This window comes from Chinchilla lanigera, unplaced genomic scaffold (genome assembly GCF_000276665.1).
Source record: "Chinchilla lanigera isolate Chin_1 unplaced genomic scaffold, ChiLan1.0 scaffold00330, whole genome shotgun sequence".
Classification (NCBI taxonomy): domain Eukaryota; kingdom Metazoa; phylum Chordata; class Mammalia; order Rodentia; family Chinchillidae; genus Chinchilla; species Chinchilla lanigera.
Window position 1 is genome coordinate 1 of NW_004955731.1, and position 13,431 is coordinate 13,431.

The window sequence follows — 13,431 nt, forward strand, 5'->3', positions numbered from 1 at the left end:
TGTATACAAAGTAAGCACCCTGGCTTCCTGCTGAGTCACTTAGCCAAACCTCTAGACTCCCCAAGTTGACACAATGTATCAACCATAACACAAGGGCATGCCTAAGGCCAGCCTTTAAAGTGTCCATGCTAACAGGTACACAGGAACACTGCACTGTTCTTTGGACCTTTCGTTAAGTTTGAAATTAATTCAACATAAAAGTGATGCCTAACGTGACGCTGTGAGCTGGCCATGGTGGCACACACCTGTAACCCCTGGGAGGCTGAGGGAGGAGGCCTCAGGTAAATCAACAACTTAACAAGTGCTTGTTTCGAAAAACCTGGGTGTGTAGCTCCATGCAAAAGCCCTGGGTCAGTCTCTGCTACTGCAAAAATGTGCTTCTGTATTTCTAAACACTTTTTTAAAACAGTAACTTCACTCAGATATGCTTGGCATAAAAACTGAACACATTAGAGGAGTTTAGATGTATGTATACATCCACAGAACTGTCACTACAGTCACGGAAGCAAATAGGTCTGCCAACCCTTGAAGTTCTCTCCAGGCTCCATTTTGAGTGCTAAGGTCATTTAACACAAACTTGTAAGATTTGTCCTCTTCATAAAATTTTAAGAGTACAAAACAGTATTATGAAAGTAAGTGCATGCGGCTGGGGATTTAGCTCAGTGGCACAGCACCTGCTTGGCAAGCGCAAGGTTATGAGTTCGATTCCCGGTACCGGGAAAAAAAAGAAAAAAGAAAGTAAGTGCTTTCTGTTCTTTTGGGAGGGACTTTTTTTCCCTTTCTTTTTATAGCCTCTTTCATTTGCCTGACATGCAATTTTGGTTTTGCCTAATTCCCAGCATACTCATACAGAAACTTCCTGTGACATGGTAATAAAGATAGAAGATCAGCAACCGTGGGCGGAGTGCTTTTGAACTTCCCTTTTATTTCCTTTGACCTGGACACCTGCATCCGGGATGCTATCCCTGTAAGTTCGTCATGACAGTGCAATAGGAAATGGCAATCTTATCAGGCTTCCTGGAACAATTGAAGCAAAGTTCCCTTTCCAGTGCTTCCCGGGGTGTCCACCCAATGGGAATTCATCAGCAGGTGGCTGAAAGGGGTGTTAACTTCATGGCAGAAGCAGCGCTGTGCTCGTATTTATTAACTGCCCTCCGCAGAGTGGCAATTTCCCTGGAGACCGTGCCTCCCAACAACGTAATATGTCTCCCGCTTCAGGAAGACATGTCATTAGCTGCAGAACTATCCATCATGTGGCTGGCTGCAAAGTGTCTGCTATTTTGCTGATGCCAAATGAATGCAGAATTTCTCAGAAGGAAATAAATGAATCACCCAAAAGAATGAGTGCAGAAGGCAGTTCACAGCCTTCATAGAGAGTAGGACCGGATAACGTCAGGAGAAAAGCCTCCCACAGGGTGCACCACAGCATGGCAGGTATGGCAGGAGGACCGGGGTGTCAGGGAGCGCGGTAAGCAGGGCACACCCCATGTTAGCAGTTCTGAAAGCCTGGAGTTGACCAGGAAAACAGCAAAGATTCTTTTGAAGATTATCAAAATGGACTCCAATGGCGGTAATCAAAAGATCATCAGTTGCCCTAAAAGAGATAAGTAATAAAGGGAGAAGTTATTGTTCATTGTTTTAAACTTGTGCTAATTTGTAGTAGAGAGACTACTATTCCTAAAACACCGCTGGAGATGCGGAAGAGTAAGGACGGGTGGATGTGTAGTAACACTGACTTCTGAGCGCTGAGTCTGCAGGCCAGGGTTGCTGCGGAGCAGACAGGCTGTGTTCCTCTTCCTCTGGGCGTGCTGGTGGTCTTCTGACTCAGCTGTTGCTGAACGGATAACACAGAAAGACATTGTCACATTTGAGCCGACTTGTGTGTGCTCGCAGAAAAAGAAGGAACTCAAAGGACCTACTGTGGTAACAGGTGACTTGGGCAGGAGATTGTGGTGTACCCCTGTGGGGAATCTCCTCCCTTTCCATGCCTTGCCATGTGGGTTGTGCAGATTGGTCAGGTGGTAAAAGCAGCTGGTCTCCAACACGTGTAAAAGCAGCAGTGGGGTCAGAGACTGAGATGAGAGTGGGAGAGACACGACAGGAGGAGAAAGGAGAAGAATATGAACACCAACCGATCGACTTCCATGTTTAACTGTGGTCAGCCTGCGCCATGACTCTGTTACCTGGACACTTGGGCTCCCTGGGACATCGTTCCCTCACCGTTTGTGGCTTAACCACCTCCTAATGCCCATGTTTCTAGTAGCACAGCTCAAAACTGCTAAGTCTTGGAAGCAGCCTACAAGTCCATAGATAAAGGAAATGTGGTATTCCATACAAGGGAGTACTACTCTGCCATAAAGAACGATAAACCTGAGTCATTTGTAGGAAAAAGCATGCATCTTGAGACTAAAATGTCAAGTGAAATAAATCAGACACATAATCTTAAATATTACATGCTTCTCTTATGTAAGAAACCCAAATTGGGCTTGGGATATAACTCAGTGGCACAGCACCTGCCTGGTAAGCATGAGGTCCTGAGTTTGATTCCAGGTTCCAATAAGTTCATAAATAAGAAACCCAAATTTTAAATAAGGAGCAAAATGAGAACCAATAGGAAGTGGAGAAACAGATCTTCTCAAATGGGAAAGGGATCAAAGGCTGCAAAGAGGGGAGGGGTGGGAAAGAGGTGAAAAAGGAAGTGAGGTGTGTTCCATGAATGCACCAGCCCCACACAAGGAGTGTAAACACATGACCTGCACACATGTGCTAATAAAAGAAAGCTGCTGAATCTGTTTGCAAAGCCAGGAACAACCTAATAAAACTTATAAGGCATAGCCATTTTCATTACAGTCACATTTCACAAACTCTGAATTCTGTCTGGGTGAAACATGCTCCACCCTTCCATCTGTCTCCTTGCTTTGTATGCATCACCTGCTCCATAGCAGCCAGAATGAGCAGGAATTTGGGGTCCAAGTGTGACTCTAGCAAGCACTTGTTCAGCACAGAAGAGGAGAAAGGCTGGCAGACACTTCCTGGGAATAACTCTGCCCCCATCTCAAAGTTCAAGGTCACCTTGAAAGAGACCTGCTTACAAAACTGGAAATACATGAGTTTCCTGTGTTATGCTCTGAACAGAAAAATAACACCAAATAGGAAATATGGTTTTTCTTGCTCTTGTGGTGATATATTTATTTGTTCTTATTTGTTCAGTTTGCTCTGGGCATTTGGCTTTTTAACTGTAATTTAAAAGCCAAGATAATTTTTGGGAGAAAGAAACCATGGACAAATATGTAATGCCCTTTAAATTCTAAAGAACTACAATCCCAATGAAAGTATAATATATATTATAGCCATAATGTCTTAGATTTGATGATATCTGTTTTGCATAAGCCAGCCAATTTCACTGTGGGAAATCTTTGGGAGAAAAATACATCATCCACTGAAGAAGTGCTCAGGTTAACATTTACTTCTTACTGTGTCCTAAAGTTGAGCAGTTTACGAGTTATTCACACTGAAGGTCTCCATTGCTGAGTAGTTACTTTGTCTAGCACCACGGGATCCCCCCTCTGTAAGTCACTGTGACACGGCATCACCAAGGTCACATATATGTGCTGTCATCTCTGAGGAATACCTGGGCTCACGGGACAGTGTGAAATGGTTTGGAAAAAGTTATTTCAAATAACTTTTAAGGAACTTAACCAAGTCATTTCTATTTTTTAGCAACCCTAATTTTAATCAAATCTTCTGATTTCCTTCATTGAAATATTGGGGTAACTAGAAGGTTTTTAAGGCAATAGTAATTTTTCACAAAATAAAGACAGAGTACATGATAATTCTCCATAGAGAATGTCGGTTTCCACTACATCTTCTGTATTCTGCCCATATGTTCCATTTGTCATTATTAGATATGGTAGTGACAGTAAGAAAAAATAAATATACAGAATACTTGGGAATTCAGTTTATTTGAGTATTCATTTAAATATTCTCTGCTGGATACTGGAACCTTATCGTGATATACCAACCACACTGCATTAAGAAACACCTAGAAGATTAGTAAATCACAGTCCTGAGCATGCTGGGGTGGCTCCTGGAGGTGTAACTTTGGGGTATGTATCTGGACCCTTGCACCTTCATCTTGGGTCATTCCTCTGCTCTGATTCTCAGGCAGAAACTGAGCAGCTTTGCTGCATGTGCCCTTCTGCCATGGTGTTCCTGCCTTGGAGCCAGCCGACCATGAACTGCATCTCCTGAACTGTGAGCCAATTAAACCTCCCCTCCTTTAGGTTGTGGGAGTTGGGCATTATGTCCAGCAACAGCAAAGCTGACTAATTTATACATTTCATTAAACATATCACAGCACATTTTAATTTTATACATATAATAATGTATGTTTAACTAATACATTCATATATTTTGTCTGCGTAGGTAAATTTACCTTTAGAATGATAAATAGATTATTTCATTGTCTGCTAGCTTCCAGTGTTGCTGATGAAGAGTCAGAAGCCATGGTGATTCTTGATTTTTGGCATATATTATCTTTTTCTCAATAAAGGAGACAGAATTGTCTCTGTTTCCAACAGTGTCAAAATTCTATAGTGGTTTACATTAGTAGGACCACATTTTTATTCATTGTGTTGGTATTTGGTGGGGATTTCAAAGTGAGAAAACGTCTTTTACTTACTGCAAAATCATAAAACATTTATTTCTTTTCCTCTTATTTGTTTATTATTTTGGTATGGAGCTTCAGTTAGTTAGATGTTGACTTTTTAAAATGTTCCTTTTATTCTCTTTTCTTAACTGATGTGGATTTACTAATACCCCCTTTTCCATAGCTATTAGTTTCCCTGGGGAAAGGCAGCTGAATTCAGCCCCTTTCTGCTCACAGACGAACGGCTGTAGGCAGAGGAATTCTTTTTTTTTTTTTTTTTTTTAAAGATAAAAGGAGGGAAACATTAACAGACATACAACATTTTACAACATATCACAAGCACAATACAGACAATACAGAGTTACAAACAAAGTGGTAGGGAATTAAGAATGGTGGTTGTATTACATATTGATATCTTCAAAGTGGCTTCTCATGAAAACAGATATAGACATGCAATACTGGTCAACCAAAGACTCATTGACAGTTTCTTTCAGCATAGAAACAGCAGATAGAAGAACAACCATGTTATCTATCCTGTATATACATACATACAAAATTTCTCCTTCGTTCCCTTCTCTTTTCCCACATCCCAGAAGCCCTTTACTCTTCAGTGGTTTCCTATCATTTCACAGTGTCTATCATACCTCCGAGTTTAAATTAACTCTTTCAAGTTACAGAGGAATTCTTTACAGAGACCAAGAGCCGCGAAGGCTATGCTGGCCTTGCGCCTTGTGTGGACACGTTCGCCTTGCTCGGCCAGAGCGCATGTGCAAAGAGCCAACCACCAGCTTCCTGCCAGGAGGCTCCTGGGAGGGCTGAGTTCTTCCCGCCACAGCAGGGCGTGCTGTGTGTTTGCCGTGTCACTCCTGTAGCTGCCCTGTGGCCCCGCCATTGTGGGAACCACAGTGTGTGTCGGCCCTGAGGACTGTTATCCTCCTTCCAACCCTGGCCACCCAGACTGGAGCCCCAGGGAATGGTGAAACAGTCTCCCTAGAATGTTCATGATGGAGCTCGGAGTTTACCTTTTCCTGCATACTCTGTTTATCTAAAGCGTTCTTTTTTCTGCTTACCTCCTGAGGCCGTCCTGGACAGTCCCCTCAGATGCCCGTTCAGCTGCTTCCACTTGTGAGTAGCCACTTGGAGTGGTGTTTGGAAACAGAGCACTGGGTGTGGGCTGTGAGCTGCACACCTCCCTGAAGAATGTCCTGGCTGCGCTGCTTCCTTGGGAGAACTCACCCCACAGAGTGCTTCTGTTTGCGCGGGTCCTCAGACTCCAGCTGGAGAGCAGCAGCCTAGGGGTCCTCACCCTGGGCAGGTGAGCCAGGCAGAAAGGCTGCACGGAGGGGGCAGGCATGAACCTGTGTAACAGTGGCAGGAATGCCAACAGGCATTGCGCACACGTAAACTCAGTCCAGGAAGCACCAGCCATAAAGATCTGGAGAAGAAGGATAAAATGTAGAATTTAGGGCTTAAAGGAGTAAAGGTTCAGGAATTGCAGCTGGAAGGACAGAAGAGGAGACACTGAGGGCCTCAGCTTGAAGCACAAAAGTGGGCAACTCTTAAAATCTTGCAGGAAAAGAAAATCACTGTATTTCCAAGAATACAGAGAGCAGTGCCCACCCTCAGAGAGCCGAGCAGCTGCCAAGGGCTTGCTGAGAACTTCCTGCCGTCCCGGAGCCACCTCAGGCACAGACAGCAGCATCTCCAAATCACGGAGGCCTAGGACTGACTCGCAAACTCCAGCGGGAGCCTCAGAGAGGAGGGAACTCGGAGGACTCGCGGGGTGAGCTGGCTGCCCTGCGGATCCCGCACACAGCCCAGCTGCATTTACTCTGGACGAGCTGCGGTCACAGAGGGCTGGCACGGGCCTGGTGGGAATGGTGCTGACGGGCGCGCGGTGAGAGCAGTGACACACTGGGAGAGCTGAGAGAACCTGAGGACGGAAGCCAAAGGATTCCCTGTGTCTGAGTGTAGCATGGAAATGCGCCGCCTCCAGGCCAGCGGGAGGGGACAGCCAGCACAAACCAATGGGAGCAAAGGCTTCCGCACCCAGCCTGTGGTGCACAGCAGAGAACTTCAAGTCACTGTGGAGGAGAAACCAACACAAAGCAAAACAGCAGCGCAAACCCCGCCAGCCCCGAGCATCAGGCACCTGGGCTGGGGCTCAGGACACAGCCTGTAACACAACAATCGTCTCACGTCTCACGGATGGCAGCCCCGGGCACACCTGCCGTGCATCAGTGATAAAGCGAGACCAGGTTGTTCCTGCTCCTAGTTTTGTCTCAGCTGAGGAAAACATGGTCACCATGCCAAGCCCAAAACACTGCACACCTCCCTCTTCTCGTTAAAGTGCATGGCTGCCCGTGGTTCTTTACTCCGTAGCTCCCTCTGCATTTACCCGACTCTTCCCATGAAGTGTACTGAAACGCTTATACTAAAATTGCCTCCTTTCTGAAAGCGTTCAGCAAACAGCACACCCCTCCGCACAGCCACTGTTTCTCTCCACCTGCCCCAAATCCCTCACCGGAACCGCCCATTCCTGGGACAGACTCCTGTGGACGGTTCCAGTGTTCCCCACCATTACCCGCCATGAGGGGTCATGTTATGCCTGACGAGGAGACCAGCTGTCTGGTGAGACACCAGGCCAAGTGCTACTGGGAAGGTGCTGTTTCTGTAAACGTGATTAACAGATAAACCAGGAGGCGTTGTGTGGAGCAGACTCCTGGCCCTTGGGTGCACACAGCTCCCACTTTGGTGTTTGTTCTTCCAACGGCACAGGTCTGCAGACCTACTGTGCTTTACTAGATTGTGTTTCCAGTGGCCTCTTGAAAGACTTTGGTGAAATCCTCTCCTGTTTGCATTCTTTCATATAATCAGGATTGGAAGGGTATTCTGTTTCCTAATTTAACAGAAAATATAAAATAGTTGAGATTTTCCTTGTATTTAGTTTTTAATTTACTCCTCTACAAGAAGTAAATGCTGAGTATTTGCAAACAATAACCTAGACACTTTACATAATCAGTGAAGACTTCAAATTTAAAGTGTCAAATCAATTTAAAAGTATATCATTTTAAAGAAAATTGTGTGCCAAATCCCTATTACTTTAGTTCATAAAGTACAAATTAAGTACCTTGATCTTGTCAAGCCTAATGAAAATACTGTGAGAAGATAAATTGTTAAAATACAAAAGGAGTGGTAAATGTACCTCCCAGAGAATTAGAGATTTCTCACCAAGATTTGAGCTTCTGTCTCTCAAAACAGAGCTAGTACAGGAATTGCACATCTTGCTAATTCTGCTTAATGGACTTCCTATGTTCTGGACATGATTCTTTCCTTTCTTCTTACTTCCTGTACACACAACTTGAACAATTTGTCATTTTCCACTCTTGCACAGGACTTTAAGAACAATTTATGGGAACATCCAGTGTTAAGGTTTATGAGAAAATCAACCCTAATGGGAAATTGGTGAGTTCATTTACAGTCAGGAAACTACCCAGGAAATTCTCAGCTGTGAGCATCTTGTTGGGTTCCATGTCAGTGGCCAGTCTAGTGACTAAAGTACCTTTTACGTAACCAACTGAAAGAATAACAGCTTGCTCTTATCTACCACTGCCTACTGCGCTGCACGCCAGGCTGCGGCCACATCAGCTCCAGGAACAGATCGGGGTCAGGTCTCTTCTCCGGGAGGATGGAGACTTTCCAGAAAACCCAGGTGCTGCAGGAAGTGGCACAGTAGGTGCTGATCCTCCTTCGAGTCAGTCCGTGGCCAACTGCCCAGCACGGAGCAAGGGTGCGGTGTGGGACCTGAGGTAGGCTGGCACTGAACAGCGCTCGGGTCACAGCTCCTTACAGTGGAGTGGAATATTTCACAGGCCACCCATTTCCTGAGTCTCCTGGGTACACTTTTACGTAAGTCTCTTGCATCTTCTCTTATTCTCCCCGTACTTAATAAGAATTACAAACCTATTGCCAATTTAAAGACTTCTGGCTCTGAGTAATTAATACTGAGGCTTTCAAAGGAATCTTAAGAATCATTTGGCCTAAACCTTGATTCCATAATTATAAAGAGATCAAGTTGGGCATAGTAGCACACGCCTGTAATCCCAGCACTTGGGAGGCTGAGGCGGGAGGATTCCTGTGAGTTCAAGGCCAGCCTGGGCTACAAAGTGAGTTCAAGACTAGCCCGAAATGCATAGTGAGCACTTGTCTCAAAAAGGCCAAAAGCAAACAAAAGAGAAAAAAAAATCACTCACATAAGTTGTAAACTAGAGACTAGGCCAGATCTTCTGATATAATTCAGATATCCTGTCCACAGTTTTTCTCTTCTATTTCACACCCTCTCATGATCTTAACAATTTCTTTTAAATTCCAAAGAAGCTGTTTTACAGTCACTTACAGTATACTGTGAAGTGCTTCAACATAGTACTAGAGTACTTTTTCTTTTTTTTTCCATTCAACAAATACAGATGATATGTATTGCACATTAATTTGTGAACTTTAGGTTTGCCACAGACTAGGAAAAATGTCCAAGCATTTATTATGTCATAAGAAAAAACATTTTTCCACTAATTTGCTGTATTTATTAAATCACCTGATTTGTCCGTGAAGGCTGGGCTCTGCCAGATAATATCAGCACTGACGCTTTCTAAACCCATTTCTGTGTATTTCCAGATTGCTGACACCGACGTAGCTGTGGGTTTGGTCTCTGACTGCACATTGTTGCTGTTCTGTAATCCCAGCTCCTGAGTGGGCTCTGGCTTGACCTCGGGGCCCGGATGACTCAGCCGCAGCACCTTGGGGCCACTGGAGCTCAGGCTGTGAGCTGGCCGTCGGCTGGACCCCCCGGTAACCATCTGCCAAACAGGTCTGCGTTGTACCAGCCGACAGCAGAACTGTAGGAAAGCCGGGGCAGCAACCTTAAAAAGTCTTAAAAAACAAGGTAAGTGTGTTTTTCCATGACAGTTAACTGCTAATGGAAGGAAGAACCAAACGCTTTGATTTGAGGATTCATTCTCCATTAGGTAATATGATATCTGAAATGAGGACACACTATCATGTCAGAACACTTTAATTTGGGATCATACACTCTACTAAAATAAAGTGCATGTCTCTGGAGGAGAGTGGCACAAAATTTAATAAAGATAACTTGCTCAATACCTTATTCTTTTAGTGCCTACTCAGATTAATTATTCAAGGGGCTGGGGATTTAGCTCAGCGGCACAGAGCTTGCCCAGGAAGCACAAGGTAGTGAGTTCAATCCCCGATATGGGAAACAAAAAACAAAACAAAAAAAACAAATTAGTTATTCAGAATACAGATTGTGAACAAAGAAATCTCTTACAAAGAAGAAACACAAATAAAAGGACAAACTTTTCTCTTCAGTGAACAAAAAAGAAATTAGTAATATAAATGAAACCAACAAGTATATCTCTTAAAATATTTTTGAACAAGAGAATGAATAATTAGAGCAATTATTTGTGCTCTAACATTTTAGCCATGCTTTTAAGATCATGATACACACTTTATTAAATATTGTTTTCTTTTAATTATTTTGTTATGGAATTTTGTTTTATTTTTCAAAAAAGTGCTTTTTTATATTTTCTTTACTAATATCTGCTTGTATTAAATTAGAATTAAAAATAAAAAGAGGTCTTAATAAGCAGCGATGTATATTTTATTCATTTATTATAGTAAATAAAATGCAGTATAATAAAATACAGAGGAGTGGGCCGTCACCGAGCTTGACATATGCTAGTTGTATTCCTTCAGTTGTAAGTTGCACTCTTTTAAATTTTTGATTGACAATTTAAAGTCAGGGACCAGAACCTTGCGAGGCTGTGCACACAGCCACTGCCAAGCGCGGGCGTCGCGCCCGGACAGCACTCCCTGAGGTCCTTTCCCGCTCGGCGGGTGCACTCTGGGGATTTCAGGCACACAGGTCTTGCCCTCGGTGTGCCAGCCTCTGTGGGGAAGACAGCAGCTTTGTTCTGTGCTGGTCCTGCGGTCACCGCGGCTCTCCAGTGTGCGTCAGATCGAGCCACAGGGACGGTAGCCACACGAGGGGAGACTTTGGGGAGGTGGTGATGCTGTGGCTGAACATCACCGGGTAAGTATTCAGGCAAAAAAGTGACAAAGCCGACCTTTTCCAGGTGTGGAGACTACGGTTGCAGAGGCAGAGAAGGGAGACAGGCGCTTCCATCTCACTGCGACTCCAGTGTGTGTTAGAGTGGGACGGAGGACACCAGTTTCCCCTTCCGGCCGCCTGCAGAACTGTTGGACAGTCAGATGCCGAGGGGACGCAAGCCAGTGGCCACTCGCCTGGACGGCTCCACCTAAACCTGGTGGCTCTCGGCTGTGCTCTGTCCCCCTCCTTCCCATTCTTTCCTGGCCAGAGGCTGCTGACTGAGGCCCCATTGCTAGGTGCAGATGCGACGCCATCCATCCAAGTTGTAAGCAGCTTACAGGAGCAAACACTACCATGCGTTGCTCATTCTGCCTTTTGTCTGTTGGTTCTGCATTCTGACAGAGCCCTGATGTGGATGGGCTCCACAAGGTGGGTGGAACTTCTTGAGGGTGCTCGGTGACAAAGAGACAGAGCAGAGAGGCAGGTTCCGGAAGTCATTCTAACTGGTCCAGATTGGAAAAAGAACAAGTAGGGCAGCCTTAACATTGTCTGCTGAAAAAGGAGTGCGTTCGTGAAAGCACAAAAGACAGTGCCAAGGAGAGGAGAAGATGCACCTAGAAAACAGCCAGAAACTGAGCTGTTAGAACTGGGGACCACTGCGGTGGGCAGCTGAGAGGTGGCGGGCGGGCGCCAGAGCTGTGAGAATCAATCTGAACAATTCCCTTTCACAAACGCGCTGTTGGAAGTGGGGCCATCACATCTGATAGTCAAGCGGAGACTCGTGTAGGGCTGGTTGCCTGAGTTGGGAGCTCAAGAACAAGACCTGAGCTGGAGGGAAGTCGGGCGTGTTCTACAGATGAGCTGGTGGTGAGAAAACTTGTGAGTGCTGGAAGATAGGAAAGAGAACACACAAGGCTTGGAGGAAAGAGCATCCTTATGTTTGGGGGAGCATTAAAGTGAGGAGAAGGACCGTGGAGGAAGACTGCTTTCCCCCCACATCTGCCTTAGAAGCCCACTGCCAGGCTCTCCTTGGTTTTCTCTCTCAGGCATTGAGCGGCAAGTTTGTGTATGGACGGTATCCCAGACTTTGTGCCTGCTACATGCTTCTGTCAGCGGCTAGCTGTGCCAACACGGGCTCCTAACATTAGCGTCCTCAGCTGTTAATACAATAATGATAACACTGAGTTCACAAGAGAGCGATAAGAGTTGATAATTACAGGTCGGTAAGCACAGCGACATGAAGAACTGGTACGGTAGTTACTGCACGTGGGTACTTCCCTTTGTGGAACGTTATGACATTAAAACACACTCAGCAGTGGCACACTTCTCACATCCATATTTCTACAAGTGAATCAAGCACATAGGCCTCAGAACTAGGAAAGAGTAATTTTTCATCATTCATTTTAATCTCACTATTTAAGGAAGCTTTGAACGCCACGGTCTACAGGCCTATGACCGCTCATTTCATTCCAGATAAACTGATGATTTAAACCAGTAACACTTTAAAAACTCCTCATGCATTTTATTCCTCAAGTTAAACACATGAATTATAATGAAAGCATATTTATTACATATACATATATATATGTATATAAATATATAATGACTTGTGCCTTTACATTTTGTCAGCCTAGTTCTATTTCTAACTGTGGCCAGGGCTTCATTTTTTTATACAACTATTTTTAAGTACTTGAAAGTTAAATACTTTGTGTAATATATCTTCTATAGAAATGAGACCATGATGGAAAAATATTGATTAAGCTGTCAAGAAATGTTCGGACTGAACACGTATGAGTGGGATCCCGTGCCCTGACTCGGTACGTCTGGAACAGCTGCCCTGCGCCAGATCGCGAGGAGCATAGCAGAGACCTCTGCTCTCTGCGCCAGCAGCCAGGCGCTGCAAGGGGCCGGGAGAGGCCTCCGCAGTCCCCTCCTCCAGGCCAGACTCCCTGCCAAACAGCTAGATGTGCTTCAGAGATAATGCTGCACAGGCAGAAGATTAAGTCATATATGGAAATTGCGGTTAGAAAGAGTCCAGTTGCTTTGTAGTTCAATAACAAAGCAAGGGTGGAGATTTTGCTCTGGAACTTTTTCTCTTCCAAAAAAATACCATTGCCTCTGTTCCTTGAAATGACGCATTCATTCTAGCTGCCTTTTCTTTTTGTTTTGTTTTAACCAAAGAATTCCATGTAGCATTACAGTTTTAGAAAGAGTAGACAGTCTTAACAAAGGAAATCTTAAGTCCGATTTGAATTGAAATATTTAGTACTGTTTGTGTTAGGAACAGTAGGAATGTTTTCCTCTTGAGCTGTAAATTATTAGGTAATCACCTTATATATTATATAATTTTTTGATCTGCTCAGAAGATTTTATTGGTGTGGGATACTGCCATACATTTTAATTTTTTTGTTTTTTGTTTTTATTTTTTTTGAATCAGCTTCTCACTATGTAGTTGCAGGCTGTTACTGAATTCACTATGTAGCCCAGTCTGGCCTCAGACTCACAGTGATCCTCCTGCCTCAGTCTCCCCAGTGCTCAGATTATAGGCCTGTATCACTACACCCAGGTCATACCTTCTAAGGGAACTTTGCACAAATCGATGCAGACTCAGAAAACTTGAGTGACTAGACCAAGATGGCAGTACTGCATTCAAGCCTGG

At 44.5% G+C, this 13,431-nt stretch overlaps 1 long non-coding RNA gene across 1 annotated transcript; it reads right to left on the reverse strand.

Annotated features, from left to right (window-relative positions):
• Positions 1-720: 720 nt before the first annotated feature.
• On the reverse strand, positions 721-6,575 carry LOC102025311. Its single transcript, XR_001232594.1, has 4 exons — positions 6,269-6,575; positions 5,719-6,083; positions 1,737-1,834; positions 721-1,594 (listed from the first exon to the last, which is right to left on the reverse strand). It is a non-coding gene; the product is annotated as an uncharacterized LOC102025311 (long non-coding RNA).
• Between the last annotated feature and the right edge of the window lie 6,856 nt (positions 6,576-13,431).